Source organism: Ranitomeya variabilis, chromosome 4 (genome assembly GCF_051348905.1).
Source record: "Ranitomeya variabilis isolate aRanVar5 chromosome 4, aRanVar5.hap1, whole genome shotgun sequence".
In the NCBI taxonomy this organism is placed as follows: Eukaryota; Metazoa; Chordata; class Amphibia; order Anura; family Dendrobatidae; genus Ranitomeya; species Ranitomeya variabilis.
In genome coordinates, this window is record NC_135235.1 from 81,094,628 (window position 1) to 81,120,648 (window position 26,021).

Genomic DNA, 26,021 nt, shown 5'->3' on the forward strand with positions numbered 1-26,021 from the left:
CAATAAATGACTCTTCCAAACAAACAAATTATAAACGGCTAAAAGAGCAAATTACTAAAAGAAAAAAAGATTTTGAATATCATGATTCAAGTACATTGTGCAAGTACATTGCTCATATAAGACAGTGGTGGTCCACTCCTGCACAGGGGCCCGCCGGAGGATTCTCCTGTTCTCCCAAGGGCCAGTCCAAGCCTGTTCCTGATCCTTATTTTGCCCAACAACTGCAGAATATACGTCTGTCACCCATCATATACACATTCGATTATCAGCTGGTCCTGCCGAATTCTATTAGCTCGTCCAATCTTTGTTTAATGTGTATGGACAACTTAAAAAGTAACTGCTATTTTGTTTTACATTTTTTTACTTTCATACATCAATAGTACATTTGAAAATAAACTTTGTAAACTTCTTCTTTCTCCTACTGGACCGATCTTTCATTCTCAAAATTCTCAATTCATTGAGTTGGTGCTTATAAAGTTCTATGGAGAACTGTTAGTGATATTTCATGACCACAGTTCCTGTCTCTAGCTCCTCCTCCTCCATAGAGCTTTAAAAGCACCAACTGTCATCTCCTATCTCAGTAAGCGCAAAAAGTCTCTTCACTGAACACAGATTTTACCCTTGAATTTAGAGATTGTGGGATCTATGAAAGTCTCAAGGCGTTCAGACCCATCAATTATTTCTAGCATATCCTAATGAATAAAAGTTGTGAAAAAAATGTAAATGCTTGTACCTGCAAACGTGGCCTAAAAGAATGGGCCACAGGTAAGGACCGGTAATCCTTTTTCCCCACGAGTATTGGGAACTGACATATCGTTACATATTTCCACGGTGGGATATGTTGAAAATGATCAGAAATCCGTCTGCCATGTATATAACGGCCCAGCCGTGCTCTGCATCATACTTAGAATCATTACGCACAGATTCTCTGAGCGACCGAGCGTAAAATTGAATTCATGCAAATTTCCCCTCAAATACTTCACTAAGATAATTTTTTTTAGCAACAACGTGGATTGCTCTGGGAATATCAGGACACATGGGAACCGAACCAAACGCTGTAACATCTCGGCCTGTACGAGGTTCTGACTCGCAGGGAAGATATTGCTGGAGGAGTCAAAAGCTAGAAGAAAAAAAAGAAGTAAACAGAAACAAATTTCGAGCTCATCCTTTCTAATTTAGATGCGGCGGCTTCCTTCACACGGCGAGTTTTAATGTGATCCATAAAGAAAGGAAAAAACTGTCACAAAAACGACATAAAAAAACAACAAAAGCAAAAAATATTGCAGATCTATTCGTGTAGTGAGCTAGAGAAAGGAACGGGGACACATTTAAATAAAAATCCGTCACGGTTTACGTTTAGATATGGAGCTGAGAAATATATTTATAACTATGACACTGATGCAGCATCTGGGTGCCATTTTTTATGCATTTTCCTGGTGTCTGATCTCAATAATGTCTGCACCACCAAACTGATGGACTGCTTGCTCTCCAGATATAGTATTTTTTTTTATTTAAAGGGAATCTATCAGTACGATCAACCCCCTTAAGCGGCCTATGGGCTTAGTAAGCTGCATAAAATGATACCTTGATATCTGCGCTCCTATGTCTTATTCTGAACAAATCCACGTTTTCCTGAATATGTAAATGAGCTGTTAAGATCTATGGGCCGGACATAGATCTCCATTAGAATCTGACTCCAGAGATTATTATAAATGAAAGGGTGAGTTCCCAGTGTGAGACATGTAATGACTGACAGTCTGCTCTTCTGAGGTCACGAGGGTGTTTACTGACAGTGGCAGTAAAAATTTGGGCACCCCTGGTCAAAACTGCACTTTCTGGTCCAGTGGGCGGTCCTATCAGTGACTGACAGCTTTCCTTGTGTAAGTGTGCATACAGGGGCATCTGTCAGTCACTGATAGACTCAAAAAAACTATATGTCAATTTGCTCAGCTCCACTTGCTCTATATCATGGTGCCTGCATTTTCATGGTGACAGGTTCCCTTTAATGATAATAGTTATATGAATTTTTATTGAGCCGAAAATGAAAATCTTTTACTGTACAGTAATATTTTTATGAGATGAACAAGAATAAACTAAAAAAAAAACAAAGAAAAAAACGAAGAGTCTTTGTTCTCCATTTTCTTACATTTGTTCCCATTAGTGAAGCATTTCTCGGCGGTTTCCCGCTTTATTATTGTGCATCGGCTTCTAACTCTCTTTTCAAATGTGCACTGAAGCGGAGCAGGGATTCTTTTTCAATAACACACCTTCTTTGCAGAATTGAATTAGCCGTCTGTTGTCAGAAGGTTCCAGCAGTATTGAGATGAGCCGTCTGGTCTCTTACGGAAGATTCTTGATTATTTCGCTTTTGTTGATCGCACAGGAGTACAGACAAGTGGTTGCACTGAGCAGCCGGACCCAATTGTGACACCTACATTTCTGCACATACCGGTCTCATTTAGAAGAGTGGAATTATTTAGAAGTATGTGACAGCCTTTCCTAGATAATCAGGGAATATTACATTGTAACACTTGGAAGGAGTTCTGAGAAAATCCTGGAAATGTGAGATTCGGAGTACGGTACATATAAATCTTTTATTCCTCACTTTCTCTCACTACTTTCCTCTATAGAAAAAAAAGTAAAACAAATATGAATCAATCAATATATGAGGGAATTGTCTCCAAATTGAAAAAAGAAAAAGAAACATGCAGACAAATTGCTTGTTGCCAACTTTTAGGGACACCGGGAGGTACGTGCCACAGTGCGGCAATATATCTCTCTCTGTGACCCCCCCATAGACCAGCATACGCACTCCTGAAATACTCTGTGCTGCTGTCACCTTGCTCCCTCCACCATATATCTCCCAGAATCCTTGCCGCCTGCCATCCTCTGTGACTGTCTACTTGTCAGTATAACTTTGCAGTCACCAACAAAATGGCTCTGCACTGCGTTCCTAAATGTCATCCTCTCTTATCCCTTAGGAAACACCCAGAAGGGGAGGAGAGGAGACATCACACACGTCAGCAGACTCCGCCCATAATTACTGCAGTGCAGTAATGTGAGCTAGTTGTACACTAGTTTTTTTGTCAAATTTCAGTAGCTGCTCCCCCTAGTGTTTAAAAGTGGAAATACCAAACCTTTTAAACTTATTTTTCATATTTTACTAAATTATAAACAAATGATAATATTTTACATTTTTTCAATTGCTGATTTTTTTTTTATGGCACCTTCCCTTTTAACGATAACCAGTCATATTGAAAATGGTATCCAATCTGCCGGCATCAAGCTTTAGGGCAGAAGGATCTGAATAGAAAGATTTATAACTTGCAGGAAAATATTCAGCATAAGGGCTGGTAGAGATGACCGTATAACTTGGACAAGTGCTAGCCCATGTTATTCCATGAGGCCGTGCACAGGTCCGATTTTTTTCCTTGGACTGAATGGTTAGAGGAAAAAAATTGCAGCATGCACGATTTACATGCCCATTCAACTCTATGGAAAAAACTAACACTAGACTGATTCCAGCTAATTTCTTATGCATAGAAAAGGACCTTTATAGTGCCCACGCCATCAAAAAGAGCAGATACATTTGAAAAGTGGGTCCCAATCAAATTAATATTTTTAAAGACTAACCGTTTCATTTTTTTTTATAGATCAATATAACAGGACAATAAGAAACTTTGTAATATATTTTATCAGAGAAATCTGCTTCCTTTTCCTTTTTTCATTCTCAAAATTCCCAATTCTGCGAAGACAGATTATTACATTGCTGAGCTAGAAGATGGCAGTTAGTACTGATAAGAAGGGGGACGTGGAGGGAGAAACTAGAGGCAGAGCTCCTGACTACTTATTCTCCCCCTCCCTTTTTTGGCCCCCCTCTACTTAGGAACAGTAGGGGTCACGTCAGCTAGACCCCCCAAAAAAAATAATACATTTCTCCACAATAGTCAATGAATGTTTTTTTTCTCTAGGAAAAAGCTCCCTAAGAGCTAGAAGTCTGTGCATGAGTGCGAGGTGGACGACAAAACAAATAAACCACCGGATTGTGACCGCTAACATGACTGCTAACGAGCCACTTTTTCCCTCCTCTATCAGCGACAGTCCACCTAGCTTTCATCTCGGCAATAGAGTAATTCATAGCCAGCCATACAGAACAGGTTACAGGGCTGTTCTAAAACCTATGTAGTCAGGTTATCTATAGACCATGAATATTTGATCCAGGATGGAACCCAATAGATCGCCACCATTGGATCGTTGTCCTGGTAGCTCACAATATAGGCATCCCATTCAGAATTGTTGTATACATGGATGACAACCTCGCTGCTATGAATTCAATGTATGAAAGCTACATCCCGAGCAATCAGTCTGTCTCAAACTGTTGAGGTCAAGGTGGCTTTTTATCAAAGATTGCTTTGGTTCTCCTTTATGCTCCCTACTAGTGAAGAGCGAACATTCTCCGATAAGGTGTCATCCGACCATGCACGGGTGTTACCCAAGTATCTTCATCGTGCTCGTATATTATGTTCGAGTCCCTGCGGCTGCATGATTCGCAGCTGTTAAACAGCCACAACACAGCTAACAGGCAATCCCCCCATATGTTGCAGCTGTCTAACAGCTGCGAATCATGCAGCCGCAGGGACTCGAACATAATATACGAGCATGACAAAGATACTTGGGTAACACCCGTGCATGGTTGGATAATATCTTATCGGAGCACGTTCACTCATTACTATTCCCTACAAATGATTTCCACTGTTCTCTGTAAAAGTAGATCACTCTCAGTGACATATATATTCTTCCACAATCTGGGTACACATATGTACAGAATCTACCTAATTATCAGTTGAAGTCATCTGAAATAATAAATAGATTGTTAAATCCTAATTTGTTGGTACATATAGTGAAGGACATTTATTTACTTTGTCTGGGAGGAATTAATCCGCTTGGTGCCGCTCTACAGTACTTAATCCTGAAACATCCAACCGTTATTTTGTTTCAGTAATCCTGAAATCTTTGCAGCTCTGATTATTGAGACCTGGATTATGCAATTTATACAAAGTCCCCTATTTATTTGCTGTTTATAAGAGACCAGGGTATGTGCACACGTTGCGGATTTCATGGAGTCAGGAGTGGTAGTCAGAGGCCGCACCAGCCGCACATTGTAGTATCACACAATGGCCATTCAGATGAATGACTGGTAAGAATGAAATCTACTGCTCTGCATCCATCCTGCTAGCGGCTCTCTGATTTGGCTCGTAAAGCCGGGTCCCGAGCAGGAACCTCCCAATCTATGACGCTCCTATGCCTGAGAAGGCGTATGTACAAGAGTGATCTTAAGCTCCTAATTTATAAATCTGTCTGAAATATGAAAATAATAAATGAATTAACCCATATGGTAAATCACGTAAGGAGAATAATCAAAAAGCCCAAATTGCTGTTATAGGTCAACATATTTAGCCCAAAATATGCACTTAAAGACTATGAAGTTGTATCTACAAAATCTCAGACAGCTCCAGCAATGGAAAAATGAAAATATGACGGGTTTCAAAAATGAAGACACAAACCTTTTTTTTTTAACAAAGTTCAGATTTTTTTTTGGAACTTATAAAATATAATAGAAAGTATAGAGATTTGGTATCATCATAATGGTAGCTCCTCAAAGAACCATATTGCCCGGTAGAATTTCCGTATGATGAATGCTATAAAAACGAAATAAAAAACAATAACAGAATTGTGGGTTTTTTCTTTCACCATTTCACCAATTTTGAGTATATTATATGATAAAGTGAATGGTGAAATTTCTTTATATGATATGTCGATGCAAAGACAAAAAAAATCTATCTACCTGTCTATCTTTCTCTCTGTCTTTCTATTTATCTGTCTATCTAATCTATTGTGTATAAAGATAGATATATACAGATTCAATGTGTGTGTGTGTAGATATATATATATATATATATATATATATATATATATATATATATATATATATATATATATATATATATATGTGTATATATATATATATATATTTATTATATATAAAATTATGGAATCACCGGCCTTGGAGAATGTTCATCCAGCTGATCACAGACGTGGCACAAAACTAAAGTCATTTTAAATGGCAACTTTTTGGCTTTAAGAAACACTAAAAGAAATCAAGAACACAAAATGTGGTAGTCAGTAATGGTTACTTATTTTAACCAAGCATAGGCAAAAATCATGGAGTCACTCAATTCTGAGTGACTTTAGTTTTGTGCCATGTCTGTGATCTGCTTTTTTTCTACAAAATTAAACTGAATGAACATCTGTCATGATATGTACTTTTGCCCTGTCCTGTATTTGAATAATATGCCATTTGATGTATGTAACTGTTCTCTGGTTTCTATTAGCTGTAATATATGTATTTTCTTGTGCTTTGAGTTAATCTGTAACAAAATGTCTCCTTTCCCCAATACTTGCAGCCCTAAGCTATAATGTAATTAAGCTTTGTCAACATCACTAGGAAGGAATAGCCATTGTTCCTCACAGCAGGTGGCTAGTCAAATGTACATACTACGTAGACTATGTGGAGCTGACCAAAATAGAATCTTCTGGTGAACTCAACCATTGAACAGAAGGTGTGACCCCTACCCCCCCTTCATGGGCGGATCCAAGGAGCTCAGACAATCCATTCTTATTTTGAGTTCAGATGTGAGTTGACTTTGGAAGGAGAAGGAGTGGGGATTCTTAGCTGAGGCAAGACCCCACGTACATCTGTGACTGTGGAAGTGAACGGGGCGAGACTTGAGCTGAGGACATATCTCGTCGTTCGAGGGATTGTTTTGTGATCGCTTGGACTCGTGTGGACTATTGTTTTGTTAGCTGGCACAAGGATTATCGGGAGGTGCCCCCGAACCTGTTCCGTTGGACTAATTGTGGACTCTGTAGATCTACCTGCATGTGTTGTTCCAGCGTTCTTGATAATAAATCTGTGGAATCATCCCTTGGCCTGTTGTCCCTTCTTGCTCTGCCGTACACCCCGTCACAAACTGGTGGCAAGCAGCGGGATCAGAGCAGAAGGAATGGAGGACAATGGCCCAACATCGGGAACCAGCACCGCAGAGTACAAGAACTGGACTTTGGGGAGCCTACAATCAAAGGCCCGTGAAGTAGGAGTCCGTTTTAAAGGACTCTCCAAGGAGCAGCTAATTGAGGCTTTGGAAGGAGTTCGCCTGCAAGATGACGCTGAGGAAGGATCCTCGCAGCAAATGGAGGAAAGACTGCAGCCGGAGGTAAATACCCAAAAGAGTCAGTGGGTTGTGTGGTACGAGGAGGAGTTGGCATTGCTGGGAGAGGAGGCCACAATAGACGATAAGAGAGAGGCCATTCACAGAGCTCAGGAGATGGCATTGCTGGAGAGGCAGATCGCTTTGGAAGCAGCTAGAAGCTCCAGACAGACTATAACCCCAGCACCCACCATGAGGGAACTCCCCAGAGTGTCCCGCAAAGACTTCAAGCCGTTTAATGAGGCTGCAGGCGACATTGAGAGCTTCTTCCAGGACTTTGAGCATCAGTGTCGATTAATGGAAGTCCCGGACAGGGAGCGAGTCCGACATCTGGTGGGGCTCTTAGAGGGTGGAGCTGCCGCAGCCTATAGAGCCATGGGCCCTCGAGAGAACTGTGAGTATGCGGAGATTAAACTGACTATTCTAGAACATTATGCTGTGACGCCAGACACTTACAGGACTCAGTTCCGTACTTTAGCCTGCAATGAGGAAGTGTCTTTCAAGATGTATGCCCACAGACTCAAACAAATATGTAATCGCTGGCTGGAAGCAGAGGAGGCCTTAACCTGGGAGACCTGTCTCCAGGTTATCCTAAAAGAGCAGTTTTACTTCAAGTGCCCTGCTGAGATCCGGGAATGGGTGCGTGAGAGGAGACCAGCCACTGTGGAGGAAGCTGCATCTCTCGCTGATGAGGTTCTCACCATCAAGCCTCAGTGGAGGGTTCTGTTAGAGGATCAAGAGAGGCCTACCAGCCCCACAACCCTGGTGGCCTCCAGTTCTTCTGTCCCCATTGTTCCCCGTTCCTCTAAGCCACCACCTCATGCTGATACCCGTGTAAATGTCCCTCCAGTTGCTTCTACTGCGTTTTCTGGAATACGACGAGGAGAGGAAGTAGCAGAGCGCAGGTGTTATGGCTGTGGGCATCCGGGGCATCTGCAGGCCTCATGCCCAGCCAGCTCATGGAAGAGTCGTCCTCAAACCCCTACAGCACCTTCAGGTGGGGGCCGGCCTCCAGGTTCCCTTGCCCCTCACCCAAGAGGACGCCTTGGATGGAGTGAGACCCAGCACAGATGCTATCGATGTGGGCAGCCGGGGCATCTGCAAGCCTCCTGCCCAGCTGTTCAAATGAGGATTGATCCTATACCTAGTCGTATTATTAATTATGTACAGCCAAGTGCCATGGAGGAAGATGTGTCACCACTACGTGAGGACTGGCCTAGTGCCTCATCCACCCATGTTGCACCACTAGGAGTTTATGGTGTGCGACCTGCAGCTATGATGACGTCTGCTCATCGAGGTAAGCACTTGCAGGAGGTCGTGCTGGATGGACAGAGACTTATTGGATTTTGTGACTCGGGGGCTTTCCTCACACTGGCTGATCCCCGAGTGGTTCGGCCTGAGGCAATCCATAGAGGACCTGGGATTGTTATTGAACTGGCTGGTGGACATTGGAGGACTATTCCCACAGCCACTGTGGATCTGAACTTTGGTTTTGGGGTCAGGCGATGTGTGGTTGGGGTGATGGGAGGTCTGCCTGCAGATGTTCTCCTGGGCAATGATGTGGGAGAGCTAAGATGCCAATTCGTGGCTGCATGAAGCCACCTGTACGTTACGCTCTGCCTGTGTGTACTTAACCAGCGACCTGTGGAGGTCCCTAGTACGTACACAAATTGGGAGGGGAAGGGATTGTCATGATATGTACTTTTGCCCTGTCCTGTATTTGAATAATATGCCATTTGATGTATGTAACTGTTCTCTGGTTTCTATTAGCTGTAATATATGTATTTTCTTGTGCTTTGAGTTAATCTGTAACAAACTGTCTCCTTTCCCCAATACTTGCAGCCCTAAGCTATAATGTAATTAAGCTTTGTCAACATCACTTGGAAGGAATAGCCATTGTTCCTCACAGCAGGTGGCTAGTCAAATGTACATACTACGTAGACTATGTGGAGCTGACCAAAATAGAATCTTCTGGTGAACTCAACCATTGAACAGAAGGTGTGACCCCTACCCCCCCTTCATGGGCGGATCCAAGGAGCTCAGACAATCCATTCTTATTTTGAGTTCAGATGTAAGTTGACTTTGGAAGGAGAAGGAGTGTGGATTCTTAGCTGAGGCAAGACCCCACGTACATCTGTGACTGTGGAAGCGAACGGGGCGAGACTTGAGCTGAGGACATATCTCGTCATTCGAGGGATTGTTTTGTGATCGCTTGGACTCGTGTGGACTATTGTTTTGTTAGCTGGCACAAGGATTATCGGGAGGTGCCCCCGAACCTGTTCCGTTGGACTAATTGTGGACTCTGTAGATCTACCTGCATATGTTGTTCCAGCGTTCTTGATAATAAATCTGTGGAATCATCCCTTGGCCTGTTGTCCCTTCTTGCTCTGCCGTACACCCCGTCACAACATCCTCCATGGCCGGTGATTCCATAATTTTTGCCAGGGGTTTTATATATATATATATATACTAGATGGAGGCTCGATGCTATCGCATCGGGAGGGCGGTAATGTCACGATGGGAGCAGACTTTGCAGCGTTGAGAATCTCTCCCCATGTACCCACTTATCCACTCTCTTTCCCCATGTGCTGACTTCTCCCATCTGTGCTCTCTTCTTTGGCCTGTCTACCCCATGTGCTATCCCCCTTGTCTGCTGTCTCTCTCCTTCCTGTGCTGTATTCTCCCCTCATGTGCTGTCCCATTTTAGCTGTCTCCTCCTGTGCTCTGTCTCTCTCACCCCTTCATTTGAAAAATTGTCTGTGTCTGACCGTGTACAGAACATACCACAGCTCCTGGGCAAGGGAGGAAGCAAAAGACAATACTGACATTACAGCAGGAGATTTCAGAGGATACATTTTGTGAGGTAAAATATTGTTTAAAAAAGGTCAGTGAAATATTTTACCTGATAAAATGAATCCTCTGTAATCCCCTGCTGTAATGTTAGTATTGTCTTTTGCTTCCGCCCCTGCCCAGGAGATGTGGTATGCTCTGTACATGGTCAGACACAGACAATTTTTAAAATGAACTTTCGTTCGTGGGAAAACCCCTTTAATGTGACCGGCTTCCTCTGCCTGTAGACATGTCATGCAGCTGCGCAGCTGCAGTAAATCAGAGCACCGCCATCTTTGTGCAGACAGATAGCGGCGGTCACATTAAAACTGTGCATGCGCTCATCCTGCCCAAAGATGGCGCCAGTCAGTGAATAATTCGGCTGATCCCGGCTGCGGCGTGTTTGCGACAGTGTTCCGCTGGTTGTACCATGCAAGAGGATGTGTACGGTGTATACAGTGTGTGTGTGCGGTGCGTACGGCATATACAGTTTGTGTTTGTGTGTGTGGTGCGTACGGCATATACAGTGTGTGTGTGTGTGTGTGTGTGTGGTGCGTACGGCATATACAGTGTGTGTTTGTGTGTGTGGTGTGCATGGCGTATACAGTGTGGGTGTCTGTGTGTGTGTGGTGCGTACGGCATATACAGTGTGTGTTTGTGTGTGGTGCGTACGGCATATACAGTGTGTGTTTGTGTGTGTGGTGCGCACGGCGTATACAGTGTGTGTGTTTGTGTGTTGTGCGTACGGCATATACAGTGTGTGTGTGTGTGGTGCGTACGGCATATACAGTGTGTGTTTGTGTGTGCGCTGCGCACGGCGTATACAGTGTGTGTGTGTGTGTGGTGCGCACGGTGTATACAGTGTGTGTGTGTGTGTGTGGTGCGCACGGCGTATACAGTGTGTGTGTGTGTGTATGTGGTGCGTACGGCATATACAGTGTGTGTGGTGCGTACGGCATATACAGTGTGTGTGGTGCGCACAGCGTATACAGTGTGTGTGTTTGTGTGTTGTTCGTACGGCATATAGTGTGTGTGTGTGTGTGTGTGTGGTGCGTACGGCATATACAGTGTGTGTTTGTGTGTGCGCTGCGCATGGTGTATACAGTGTGTGTGTGTGTGTGTGGTGCGCACGGTGTATACAGTGTGCGTGTGTGTGGTGCGCACGGCGTATACAGTGTGTGTGTGTGTGTGTGTGGTGCGTACGGCATATACAGTGTGTGTGGTGCGCACGGCGTATACAGTGTGTGTGTGTGTGATGCGCATGGCGTATACAGTGTCTGTGTGTGTGGTGTGGTGCGTACGGCATATACAGTGTGTGTTTGTGTGTGTGGTGTGTACGGCGTATACAGTGTGTGTGTGTGTGTGTGTGTGTGTGTGGTGTGCACGGCGTATACAGTGTGTGTGTGTGTGTGTGGTGCGTACGGCATATACAGTGTGTGTGGTGCGCACGGCGTATACAGTGTGTGTGTGTGATGCGCACTGCGTATACAGTGTGTGTGTGGTGTGGTGCGTACGGCATATACAGTGTGTGTTTGTGTGTGTGGTGTGTACGGCATATACAGTGTGTGTTTGTGTGTGTGGTGTGTACGGCGTATACAGTGTGTGTGTGTGTGTGTGGTGTGCACGGCGTATACAGTGTGTGTGTGTGTGGTGCGTACGGCATATACAGTGTGTGTGGTGCGCACGGCGTATACAGTGTGTGTGTGTGATGCGCACTGCGTATACAGTGTGTGTGTGGTGTGGTGCGTACGGCATATACAGTGTGTGTTTGTGTGTGTGGTGTGTACGGCATATACAGTGTGTGTTTGTGTGTGTGGTGTGTACGGCGTATACAGTGTGTGTGTGTGTGTGTGTGTGTGTGTGTGGTGCGCACGGCGTATACAGTGTGTGTGTGGTGCGTACAGCATATACAGTGTGTGTTTGTGTGTGTGGTGTGCACGGCGTATACAGTGTGTGTGTTTGTGTGTGGTGCGTACGGCATATACAGTGTGTGTGGGTGTGTGGTGCGTACGGCATATACAGTGTGTGTTTGTGTGTGTGGTGTGTACGGCGTATACAGTGTGTGTGTGTGTGTGTGTGTGTGTGTGGTGCGCACGGCGTATACAGTGTGTGTGTGGTGCGTACGGCATATACAGTGTGTGTGGTGCGCACGGCGTATACAGTGTGTGTGTGTGATGCGCACTGCGTATACAGTGTGTGTGTGGTGTGGTGCGTACGGCATATACAGTGTGTGTTTGTGTGTGTGGTGTGTACGGCATATACAGTGTGTGTTTGTGTGTGTGGTGCGCACGGCGTATACAGTGTGTGTGTGTGTGTGTGTGTGTGTGTGGTGCGCACGGCGTATACAGTGTGTGTGTGGTACGTACAGCATATACAGTGTGTGTTTGTGTGTGTGGTGTGCACGGCGTATACAGTGTGTGTGTGTTTGTGTGTGGTGCGTACGGCATATACAGTGTGTGTGGGTGTGTGGTGCGTACGGCATATACAGTGTGTGTTTGTGTGGTGCGCATGGCGTATACAGTGTGTGTGTGGTGCGTACGGTGTATACAGTGTCTGTGTGTGGTGCAAAAGACTGATACTAGCAGCAGCTTCCATATTGAGACACCCATCACTTGGGTGTCCCAATATGGCGGTCGGTGAACTTGGAATTCTGGGATCCAGACACATCTGGATGGAACAGTATGTGAAGACATTACAAGGTAAGTATATATTAAAAAGATAAGAAGATATAAGTATATAGTTATATGTTCAGCTTATTTTCTAATCGTATCCTTGAAGTTCAGATTTACAACCTCAGGTTACGTGATCGCTTCCTCCTGCCATTATTTTGCCATCACTCACCTGCACAACAAGCAGACGTCAGTGACAGCTGATATATAATATAATGGCCATGATGTTGTCATATCTCCTCCTTTCTAAGCTAATAATGATGATTTTCCCATAGGTTACACAATAGATGTAATACATTAGAGGCCACGCTCGGCAGCCGTCGTGTAGAGCCGGGAGGGCTGTGTTGTCGGTTTGTATTAATAAATATATGATCTTTCGCTATTAACATCCGTCTGTTGTTCTTGGCTCTCAGGAATAAGGAGGAAGGCTTTTACTTGACTGTGAAACGTGCATCCTGGCACACACTGGTTATGTCATTACTATGGGGCTGGGTGTGGGCCGACCGCCAGTGCCAGAGACTGGAGGCAGGAAACCTGTATAAGGAGGTGGCTCTTATATAACCACCCTGTATGTGTGTAATAACAATACAAACACTTATTGTTATTTTACTATTAATCAGCTGAGTCATCAAACACCTCGTAATACTATAATGGTGCATTAGGGCAAGAGCACAGCTGTGTCTGCCGTCAGAGAACGCTCCATTTTATTTTATAGGTGTGAATTACTTTAGCTATGGACACTTTCACATGAATATTTTTACATGCTAGTGGCAACTAAATCCAAGGTTCAGATTTTTCTCTTGTGGGAGTGTCTCTCCCTGTAATACATGCTGGATGTGAGTTCTGTGTGTATCCAGAATGCTGCCGTCTTCCCTAACCTTCATGTATCAGCACAGCTCCAGTGCTGTAATTCCCCCTCAGTGTGATTTCCTCCTTGCCAGCAGCCTTTTTTCTGTGCCTTCGGAGATACTGTCTCCCCTCTCCACTGCAGATCTCGGTACATCCCCCTCCCCTGCTGCTATCTCTAACACTGAGAGGAGGGTGGGCAAGTGGAGAGGTCAGTCAGGAGAAGGAGCTCTGATGGGTTTGCATCTTTTTTGCAGATCACTCAACTTGATAAAAGACTTACTCTGCAGCAGCAAAATGCTAGATTTGTTTTTATTTAATGAAAATTATTTTGAAAGCAGCTCTATTTTCACATTTTGTATTTAAGAAGAAAATTAATAATACAAAATATGTGCTAAGGTGTACATAGCCTTAAAAGGGAAACTGTTAACATTTTGTGCCACCTAATCTGAGAGAAGCATAATTTAGCGGCAGAGACCCTGATTCCAGCAGTTTCTCTCTTACTGGGCTGTTTGGAGCGCCCCCACACCGCCGCAGGGCCGAGGGGTACCCGGAGCCGGGCCTCTGAGTCTCAGTCCTGGGGTTGTCACGGTGGCTAGACCCGGTCTGTGGCCCTGTCTGTCAGTGGGGGACGTCCGGTGCAATAAGTGGTGTTGTAACGGTGCAGTTGTGGGGTGCAGGTCGCGGTAAATAACGAGGACACCAGGTTGCAGTCTCTTTACCTCTTTACTGAAGATCTCTGAGTCCTCAGTCCAGAATACGGTTCACCAGGCTGCGCAAGTCCGGCCGGTCCTATGGCACTTCCAGAGTTCTCTTCACAGGAGGAAATCTGTGCCTTCCCCCTAGCGCTATGTGTTGTAGTCCTTCCCTGCTGTGCTTACGGAAAGTACCCCACAACTGTTGTGTCTGTTTCTGATGTTCCCTCACAACTCGACTAGATGATGTTCTGCTAATCTTCCGTCCCTCCCTGAGGTTCGGGTAGGAACGGCACCCGTTTGACGGGTAGGCCTGGAGTTCTTCCGGGACCCTAGAGACGCCCCTCTCCCGCAATTGCCTCCCAAGACTTCATAGGTGATTTGAGTTAGACAGCCCGCCTGAGACTGACTGCCCTGCCGCTGTTTGGAGTATTGCTTGAAGCTGAATGTTATTCTACTCCCTCGGCGTTCCGGCCACCGGTAGTGCGCCTCAGTAGGATGTTGCTTCGGTCTTACAGCACGACTCCTACTGGTATTTCTCCTTTTGCGTGATCCCGTTTCTCACTCAGCACAATCTATCTCTCTTCTAATCCTTTCTTGGGCACCGCCGCTACCCGGAGCAGGCACGGTCCCGTTACGTTCGTTCTCGTTGCCAAGCCTCTGTCAGGATCCCACCCCTGACAGAGACCCTACTGTATCTTCCCCTGCAACACCCTCTGCCACAAGGTGTTGCCTGGTTCCAACCCAGTCAGCTTTCTGATCTAACTTCCTGCCTGACCCCCAGTTTACCCACTATGGTGGGGAGTGGCCTAATGAATAGCACCCTTAGCTCCCCCCGGAGGCCCGGCTGTGAAATGTATTGGTGTCTGTGATACCTGATCAGATGAACTCCTTCAGTGCCATCGGACGCACCATAGCTCCCCATAGTGGCGGAGCCACAGTACTGCAACGACCAGGACTCTGGGGCGCTGCACTCCCCCCTGGTTAAACACAGTACTCCGGGACTGGGAAGAAAACAACAATACAAGTTTAGCAAAAAGACATACAATTTTTGTTGAGTGCAAATAACAATATGTATACTTGAGCAAGCTTCCCTTTATGGGAGGTGAGGACACTTGAACGTTACAAAACATGGTTAAATATTAAAACATTATAAATTACAGGCTATAAATAACTCCTGTTACCCAACCGGGTATTCTACTTAGTGCAAACATTGGTATAATACATTAACATTGTCTTTAGAGGACACACACTCTAAGTCCACCAAAGACCTTCCTATAATCACATTATAAGGCATATCAACTTTTCATTCTCCTTCTTTGAATCTGCAGGACCGCCTGTCCTATCGGCACCAGACCTACTGCCTCTCCTTTCTATTACAGGACCGTCCCGTTCAGCCAGGACCTACTGCCTTTTCAACTGCTATACATAGTATAGGACATAACATACTTTCAGTTTTAGAAGCACTGAGCCATCTACGTATAGCTCCTAGGAGGACTCACTACCTAACCCCTACGGGTTCACTTTCTGTCCTCTGTAGCACATTATTAACTCTTCTTAACTTTCTATGGAGGACTCAGGGTTTACCTTCTATCCCCAGTTTCTTATCAACATTATCAACTATCTTCTTAGATCATCAACCTTCATTAATACTTTCTTACTTCCAACTATGCAGGACACTCTGTCTACCCCTATGGGCCTACTGCATCTTCCTTCTGTCTCTCAATCTTTCTTCTAAGGAACATTATCAGCATTTCTTTACAGTTAACCAGTTGGATACATATAACTTTTACATGTAAGCATCATCATTTTCTCTTATCAAACATCATTGCTATCTATCAGTCTTAAAGCAATACCATTTCTTTAAGTGCAACACGTGAACATCCCCTTTAAGAGGGGACCAAGTCTTTAGGAGGTAGCATTTGTTCTCTAGCTACCAGTCCATACTCAGCAAAAGCTCCAGTGTGGTATCTTCACAAAGAGTCTCTTTCTAAGTAAAACCAGTAGGAAGCGCCTTTAATAAGGTGCTAACTATATACAAAAAGTTTGTATCATGCACGGTCCATGATTGCGGCAGTTCTTGATAACAGGAAACAAAAAGTGGAAAAACAAACCAAACAATTGGGATCCCGGGTCAACAAAGGGATCCCTTTTAAAAGTTAACCCTAGACGGGTTCAGCAGCAAAACAGGAACAAACAGTTAAAGGGAAGAACTATTTACATTATCATGGCTTCGAGGTTTATTCTTGTTCTGGCGGTCTTGGTCCCTGACCCCCGACTACTGTGGCACGGATACCAGCGGCAGGCCCCGCAGGGACCACCAGATCACCCGGTGTCTGAATTTGAAGACTGACCCTGCTGGCGAGTTCGGGAGATACTACAAAGCGCACAGTGGAGACAGTAACGAGATCTGGCAAATCTGGATCAACCATAATTGGGGCCACAGGTGACACTCCCTCAGGCTCACATCGCTGAACATTCCGGGCACGCCATCCTTGTGCGTTCCAGTGACGGGTGTACGTCACCTGGTCCCCTTCTCGCAATGGTTTGCCATCCCGATCACAGCAGGGAGTTTCCACGTCATAACTAGCAACGAAGACGTCAGTCGATAGACCCGGTTCCTGTATAGAGCCCCATCCTTTCCTTGGGTGGAAGGCCGACACCATTCCTCGCTTCACCACATCTTTCCTGCCTGGCACAGACTTCTTGCGTTGCGTCTCCCGTTGTTCAACTCCATCTCGCTGTTTCCAGTGCTGGAGCACGCATTGATTGTACTGGTCCCAGGTAAGTATCGCGATGGTGAGACCATCCACCGGGACAGCATCCTGCTCAACCCAGGGGGTGTCCCACCGGAACATCACTCCGTCCGGGCCCATCTCTATGGGCTCCCCCCACCTGGTTGGTAGTGGCGGCAACAACTTCCCGATCGCGCTGGGGCCGAGGACCACCCGCTCGATGGTGAACGAAGGATTACTGCTGCGGGGAGGATCGATCGCGGGAGCGGGATCGAGCGTGGGGGCAGGGATATCTGTCGTACCTGCGCCTGATGTGGTTCCACTGGTGTCGATCCGGTCCGCTGACAAGAACGCTGGAGTCGGCTGCCGCTCGGACTGCGGCTCTTCCAATACGGTCCCCGGACGCGGCTCCGCTCGCTGTGGTTCCTCCTCCGCTGGCTCCGAGGTCGGGATTGGTGGACTCAGCTCCGCTATCTGTTCCAGGGGCTTCGGATCCTCCGGCTGCAGGGGACACGGGTCCGCCTCCGGTGAACGAGGGCAAACCGGGACTGCTCCTTCCCCGTTCCGGCACTCGTTGTTCTTCGTCATGGTCTGCTGATCGGTGGCAATGCATGCATCAGACTCCGCCATTTCTCCGGGGCCGAGCTTCTCCATCTCCGGCTTCCCGCCGTTGCAAATCAGGGGGTCGTCCTCTGCTTGAAGGCAGGTCCTCACTTTGCAGCCAGAAGCGCAGGGGGCGGTAGCCATTTCTCGCGCCACTCTGGTAGTCTCCTCCATGGCACGCCCTCCTTCTTCTCTGGCGTAGCAATGGCGGCGGCTTTTGGCGCGAACTTTTGGCGGCAAGTGACAATCCACAGTCTTTGCAATAGAGTACAGTCCAAGCACAATAAATCACAGTTCCAAGGCACACATGACCTGATTCTTTAGGCTTAAGTAAATCCTGTTCATGACGCCAAGTTTTGGAGCGCCCCCACACCGCCGCAGGGCCGAGGGGTACCCGGAGCCGGGCCTCTGAGTCTCAGTCCTGGGGTTGTCACGGTGGCTAGACCCGGTCCGTGGCCCTGTCTGTCAGTGGGGGACGTCCGGTGCAATAAGTGGTGTTGTAACGGTGCAGTTGTGGGGTGCAGGTCGCGGTAAATAACGAGGACACCAGGTTGCAGTCTCTTTACCTCTTTACTGAAGATCTCTGAGTCCTCAGTCCAGAATACGGTTCACCAGGCTGCGTAAGTCCGGCCGGTCCTATGGCACTTCCAGAGTTCTCTTCACAGGAGGAAATCTGTGCCTTCCCCCTAGCGCTATGTGTTGTAGTCCTTCCCTGCTGTGCTTACGGAAAGTACCCCACAACTGTTGTGTCTGTTTCTGATGTTCCCTCACAACTCGACTAGATGATGTTCTGCTAATCTTCCGTCCCTCCCTGAGGTTCGGGTAGGAACGGCACCCGTTTGACGGGTAGGCCTGGAGTTCTTCCGGGACCCTAGAGACGCCCCTCTCCCGCAATTGCCTCCCAAGACTTCATAGGTGATTTGAGTTAGACAGCCCGCCTGAGACTGACTGCCCTGCCGCTGTTTGGAGTATTGCTTGAAGCTGAATGTTATTCTACTCCCTCGGCGTTCCGGCCACCGGTAGTGCGCCTCAGTAGGATGTTGCTTCGGTCTTACAGCACGACTCCTACTGGTATTTCTCCTTTTGCGTGATCCCGTTTCTCACTCAGCACAATCTATCTCTCTTCTAATCCTTTCTTGGGCACCGCCGCTACCCGGAGCAGGCACGGTCCCGTTACGTTCGTTCTCGTTGCCAAGCCTCTGTCAGGATCCCACCCCTGACAGAGACCCTACTGTATCTTCCCCTGCAACACCCTCTGCCACAAGGTGTTGCTTGGTTCCAACCCAGTCAGCTTTCTGATCTAACTTCCTGCCTGACCCCCAGTTTACCCACTATGGTGGGGAGTGGCCTAATGAATAGCACCCTTAGCTCCCCCCGGAGGCCCGGCTGTGAAATGTATTGGTGTCTGTGATACCTGATCAGATGAACTCCTTCAGTGCCATCGGACGCACCATAGCTCCCCATAGTGGCGGAGCCACAGTACTGCAACGACCAGGACTCTGGGGCGCTGCATGTTTGCCGTAGCTTTTATAAAATCACAGTTTTAACCCATTACTTGCCAAATTAAAATTTTTACAAGTACGGATTTTTCAGAAAAGGGAATCCCAATATTCAATTAAAAATGACAATGACATGATTTCCTATTTTGAAAACATTCATTTTACAAACACAACACAAAAAATTGGACCTAATTATAAAAATTATAAAATCTTAGTTGCTAGAAGCTAAAGATTAGGCATCCCAAAAAAAGGACATTGGTAGATAATGGGTTAACAGCAGAAAACTACCATTATAGTTCTTTTAAACCTACTGCCATATAATCCTGAAATTTCATGAGCTCTGTATAATTCACCACTGATTGGCAGCTTTCTGCCTATGCACAGTAAGCTGTCAATCAGTGGTGTGGGCAGGGTTATACGCAGCTCAGCATTCAGAGAAACGCTAGATCTGCAGCAGAGAAAACTGTGATTTTATGAAGCTTAGGCTACTTTCACACTAGCGTCGGTCCGACGTACCGACGCATACTGTGAAGAAAATGCCCGACGTTGGCAGCGGAAGCAGTCTTAAGACGCTTCCGCTGCTTCATTGTAAGGTCCGGGGAGGAGGGGGCGGAGTTTCGGCCGCGCATGCGCATGCGGTCCCGACGCACAAAAAAAGTTACATGTAACGTTTTTTTGTGGCGCCGGTGCGCCAAAACACGACGCAACCGTCGCACGACGGTTGCGACGTGTGGCACTGCGTCGCAATGCGTCGCTAATAAAAGTCTATGGAGAAAAAACGCATCCTGCAGACAACTTTGCAGGATGCGTTTTTTTCTCCACAACGACGCATTGCGACGTGCAGTGCACGACGCTAGTGTGAAAGTAGCCTTAAGCAAGCAGTCTAGTAAGTGATACATTGCTGGAATCAGGATCTCTGCTCCTATATCATTTTGATTTCAGATGAGATAGCAAAGACCTGGTGATAGATTTCCTTTAAAGAGCGTTATGATGGAGTACTGGCTCTTTGTCACCCACACCCTAGGAAATACAATCTTACAGGTGGCTTTGCATTGTCTGATTACTGTAAAGATGTCGTAAATACAAGTTATTCAGGCTTGTAGTCAAAATCACACAGCGCAGCAGTATCCCAGCGCAGCTGTGTAATTGGGGGTAATTTCTGCCTTTATATAGCGTTTGATGTGTGCAGCAGCATTTATCCTGCTCCAAGCTGGATGTTCACATTTAATTACAGGATAAAATCATATTAGCCTATAGAAAACACTAGTGAATGTAAGTAGTATTAGTATTAATGATATTTACTGAGTTTACAATCACTGTCATAGGGCCTACATCAGGGAGGCACAAGCAGTTTTAGTCCGAGGGCCACAGGGTCAGACCATGGGCCGCAATAAAATATAATAAATAAAATTATGAATATCACAAAATAAATATCTAGTAGATAATGACTTCATTTTTATAATTCCCAGCTATCAGTACACGTCTTCTTCTCTTTCATTAACAATCCAGAAAGGAAAACACCAAGAACTCGGCCTTCTCCATTGTAGTTTGTGAGATGCTGACACACTCCAGATTTTCCTTCCTCCCATAAAGTGCAATGATTATGGCCGCACTCGCACATGGCCACTTCTTTACTTCATCTGCTCATTACCTACATGATGACATGGTCACAGTCATTACCCATCTCTACGGTGCCTCCGACACTCCTCTGCCCCCGAACATGGAAAATACTTGCTGCGAGGCATATCTGTGACCAGATAATTAAAGGGATCTTGTCAACAGCTTATGAGAGTCTCAACAAATGTCACCACCTTCATCTGTTCCTGTACTGACTCTCACAAACATGTATATTGTCTCCTGGCTCCTCCTGTACACCCCAAAAATATCATGTGTATTCCCACACTGTACATAAATGAGGATGGTCCGGTCCGATGGGCGTCTGTGCATCCTCTGTGCTCCTAATCGCTGCCCTAAAGCTCCGATTGACGTGGATGACATGTTCTGCATCATCCACATAGGGCAATGTAATGTTATGCCTGAGCAGTAGTAGGACAGGCCACGAGCATGAACATCGTCACTGGAGGCCCCGTAGCCGGAATGACGTCTATCAGAGCACAGTGAAGTCCTTTGCTCTGCCCACAGTAGGGAAGGCGAAATGTGCCTGCGCGGGCAGGTGAGGCTACTGCGCAAGCGCAAGATTACGTTGCACTATGTGGATGACACGGGACACATCATCCACATAAATCAGAGCCGGAGGACAGGGATCAGGAGCAGAGGAGGCACAGACGCTGCAGATCATTTAAATACAGCATCGAGCAATTTGAATGCTATTTTTGGGGGTGTACAGGGGGAGTCAAGGGACAATGTGCACATTTTTGTAAATCAGTACAGGAGCAGATTAGGTGGTGGCATTTGTTGAGAGACTCAAAAACTGGTGACAGTTTGCTTTTAACCTAAATTTTGGGGTTAGACAAACATAAATTTAACATCAAGAAGCCTTCACATTCTTTCACCTTTTACGTTCAAATTAATGTACACGTGCTATATAAGATCATGATCCAGAGCATGGTTATAACTATGTGTGTGTACAAGATGAATACCACTATTACTGGCCGTTCTATAACTTGTATTCTGTATTTACCATCAGTTTTCTCCCTGTGGAAGATAGATGTGCAGCTTTTTAAAATCACTCTAATGCTGGATTTACAGCCACACAGCTCAGTACTGTTATGTTGCTGTTCTATGTTGCTACTGTTTCCATTCCAGTATACTGTTTATGGGAGATATCATGGCAGCTCGTCTTCTCCCACTAGCTCAGCTTTACGATATATATTACATGGATATGATGCAGAGATCCTTTTGGATATATGTCAATTTTATGGACAGGACAAAAACAATAATGGTCTGTTAGAGCCAAATAAGAAATCTTATGTTAAGTGTTACTTGAGATATATTTCAGGAATCCATCTTCATTTCTAGGGCCCCTTTTGCTTAAATATGATCTCATCTACACTTAAAGGGAACCTGATATCCATCTGCGCACGCGCGGCATCGCGGCGGCCATTTTCCTGAAGCCGCGGCCAGCAGAGCGCCGCTTCTGCGCACGCGCGGCCAAAGGAAGATGGCCGCGCCCACCGATCACCAATGCAATAACGAACACCGCGCTATTTTAAATCCCCTGGAAGAGGATTCGGGACCTTGGGCATGCGCACACCACTACGCCACCAACGGAAAACTACGCCAAATCTGGGTGAAGACACCACGCCCATGCGACCTGACCAGCCTGATTGACAGGCGAAAACGGAGACTTTGCAAAGTTATTTCGGCAACTTAGGTGGGTAATAAACGCATAACACACACACTAATGTAATGCCCACCTCTGCCCCTATTTAACGCTATTTTTATCCCATCTTCCAAAAACGTGGTGACAGGTTCCCTTTAAAAACGAAATACAGAGCATTCAATGATGTTTCTTCCATACAATCTAGAACCTTGCCTAGAATTTTACTATGTTATTAAGTTTCCTGCTGCATAGTATCCCTAGTGGAACAAAAACAGAAAATCTTAAGTATTAAAGGACATCTGTCACCTCATTTGAGCGTTTTGAGCCAATAATATGGGCATACAGGTTGAAGACGGCTGAAACTAGTCATACCTGTATGCCTCCTGGATGATGCCTTATTCTGTAAAAATCATCTTTTATCACTTTAGGTTAATTAGATCTTCCAGCCTACGGGGCGTACGCTGCCTGGAAGATTAGACTGCCTCCTCTCCTGATTATACCAGATTTCTCCTCCCCTAGGAGTGTGTCTTTGACATCAGAGGCGCATCCGGAAATTCTACGCCTGTGCATTCTGCCTGCCATCGCTCCTCTGCAGCGTTTCTCCCTTCTCTTGGCACTGACTTCAATTTTGTTCACTAGGACTGTCACAGTCATGAGCACGGTGGTCCAGTGTCCCCTATTTAAATGGGGCACATGCATGCTGTTTCCTTGTCTATGAGACTGTTAAAGGTAACAGGAGCCAATTCTATTAGTCCCATAAACAATGAGTGACCATGAAATGTGCATGCGCAACCTTTGCTCAATTCCAAGTGTAGACATAATTGGGACATCATTGGTGCGGGTCCTAGTGATGGGACCTCCAACGATGAAACATAACCCATACTGTGGGACAGCTTCTTATATTTTCTATTAAATCTAAACAAAATGTGAAATAATATTTAATTTATAATTGGTGTGGCAGCTCGTGGAGAAATAATATTACAAAACAATATGCATGAACTGCATATTTCCTGTGCATTTATGAGTACTTTGATTAGTCCAATACATATCTATAAGTAAATCCCATCTAACCCATCCAAAAATAAAATATTTATTTTATAATTTAAAATGTTAGAATTTCCGTCTTTTTTAAATGTCTTAGTTCATTAACGAAACACTATATACTATAATATGTTATAAAACATAACTAATACCAATAAATGCCATACTACGATATAAGCTAAGATTGCAGCTTTTATATGGGTATGCTGGGGGGTATTAGTTTCCCAACAGCTTTAGATGAACACTAGGCTGGGGTGTTTGCTGGATATAATTTATATAAAGGGAAAAGGAAACCCGGTATGTAAAACTCAGCTGCACATAGACATACGCCATGCTGAGGAATAGATATAAAAATGTAGATTTGTGATGGACTAGTTACAAAGAGGTGCAGTATAAAGAAGGGTCACTTACGTTCTGCGCTCAGGGAATCCACAGTCCGGCTGAGATGGAGATGTTTCCTCTGCAGTCACCAGTCATCACTACACCCAAGAGTCAGTTGTCGGTGAGCACGCAGCAGTCAGAAGACTTGGTTGGTTACGACACAGACTTGCTGTGACCTGTATCAGAGCTGATCACGCCACAACTCTTAAAAACCCTCGCTTTATGTTACCAGCTAATCTTCAGCACTGCCTTTACAGTGATTTCTCTGCTTGTTTGTTGCCATATTGTGTAAGAAGAAGTGTCGTAATTTCTACATATGAATACACTGAGTGGTGTTGGCTAAAGATGAGCAAATTGATTCATAGGACTCTGGTCCACCAGCCACGTCAGTAGGCCATGGCCACCGGCAGGAGTCCTGCAAACTACCTCCTACCTACCGGAATCCCTAGGGCTTCTTTTAATTTGTAGTTCCTTCCCGATGTCATCATTTCGGAATTCTAATCAGAAGAGGCGCCAGGGAAGCTGGCAGGTAAGAGACACAGGACCAGGGTCTTGCGAATCAGTCCGCTAATCTCCAGTGCTAACCCAAATTTGTTATCCATCTAAAATGGGGGTTCTAGCAATATGATCAATGAGTGGAACAGGCTGCCACGAGACGTGGTGAGTTCTTCTTCAATGGAAGTCTTCAAACAGAGGCTGGACAGACATCTGTCTGAGATGGTTTACTGAGTCCTGCATTGATCAGGGGGTTGGACACAACGACCCTGGAGATCCCTTCCAACTCTAACATTCTATGATTCTATTAATATGTTAAAAACACACACAAAAAACATCCTCAACTCAACCATACACCGTAAACTGCAATCATTTACAGGGAGGTTATGAGACAACGCACAGATATCACCGCTACAGTAAGTAACTAGCCACCATGTTTAGCATAGCGGTGACGAATCACTGCAGCAGCAGAGACTGGCAGGGAAATGGTACTGCTATTGTTATTCCTGAGGTGTATATATATTTATATCAGAATCGGGATGTCACTATAGTGTTGGGCTTATTATTGGGCGCTGTGCTTAAGTTCTTATCCTTAGGAGCTCTTCTGAGGATTGACAGTTCAGGGGGGCAGCAGGAATGAGATGACGGCCCAAACTGCCCGCTCACCGATGCTGCAAGCAAAGGCAGCTTTGCCTGTATCCAGCAATCCTGACAGCTTCAGGGGGTGAGCTCGCAAACTGTATAGCAAACAGCTTAGGCTAAGTTCCCACTTCCAGTAATCATTCGTTAGAATGGATCCAGCAGCAATCGGTGGGCAAAAAAGTGGTGCAGAAACTTTTTTGTCTGTTTTTAAAAAACTGATTTCAACTGGATCCGTTTTTTTAACATTTACGTCTATGGAAAACGGATCCGTTAGTCAGCCATCCGTTGTTCTCCCATTTAAAACTGATCCATATTTTTACTTCCTGGAGGTGGAAAAACAAATATTTAACATATAGAACTGGACCTGTGAATTTTCAAGTGTTCAGCTATTTGAGAATGATCCAGTAAGCAAAACACGGATCCGTTTCAAATGGGACAACAACGGATGGCAAGTAAACCGATCCATAGTTTTCCGTAGACTTTAGTGTTAAAAAAACAGATCCAGCAAAAATCAGTTTTTTTAAAAAAAGGACAAAAAAAAAGTTGTGTCTGGACAACTTTTTTGCCAACGGATTGCTACTGGATCCGTTCTAACGGAAGATTACTGGACATGTGAAGATAGCCGTACAAGCGCACATTATTAAAAGGCAAAGATTCCAGCCTTGAAAAATGGCTCCATAGAGAAGCTGAAACATTGTCTTATAACACTGGGCTAATAAACTCACATCTCATTTATCTATGCTATGTAAATGCCGTTATAGGGGTAACCTGCAGCTAAACAGCATTTAAGCCTTGTTTAGCCGGCTTATTGGAAATCTGGGTGCAAGGAGAAATTGAAGTTTTATTCTCCCTGTAGCCGCTTGCGTGCAGTCACTGGGGTGGTGCCGGGAGCAGTTACATTTGCTGCTCACTAAACTGACCTGCGCTCCCCTGCCTACAGAGAGAATGCAACTTAATTTTCTCCTTGAGGCTGTGCTCATTTAAGTCGGCTACAAATGGTGTAAATGCTACTTACCTGCAGAATAACCCAATATT

At 45.4% G+C, this 26,021-nt stretch overlaps 1 protein-coding gene across 2 annotated transcripts in view; it reads right to left on the bottom strand.

Annotated features, from left to right (window-relative positions):
* Positions 1 to 26,021, bottom strand: part of PHYHIPL (phytanoyl-CoA 2-hydroxylase interacting protein like) — a 158,701-nt gene that overhangs the window by 55,700 nt on the left and 76,980 nt on the right. The window contains exon 1 of one of the 2 annotated variants that reach the window (XM_077258860.1): positions 23,880 to 24,033. The exons of the other annotated variant lie outside the window; for it this stretch is intronic. The gene's annotated coding sequence lies outside the window, so the exon portion shown is untranslated. Of the gene's footprint in view, positions 1 to 23,879; positions 24,034 to 26,021 lie in introns of those variants that run through there. 2 annotated transcript variants of the gene reach the window in all.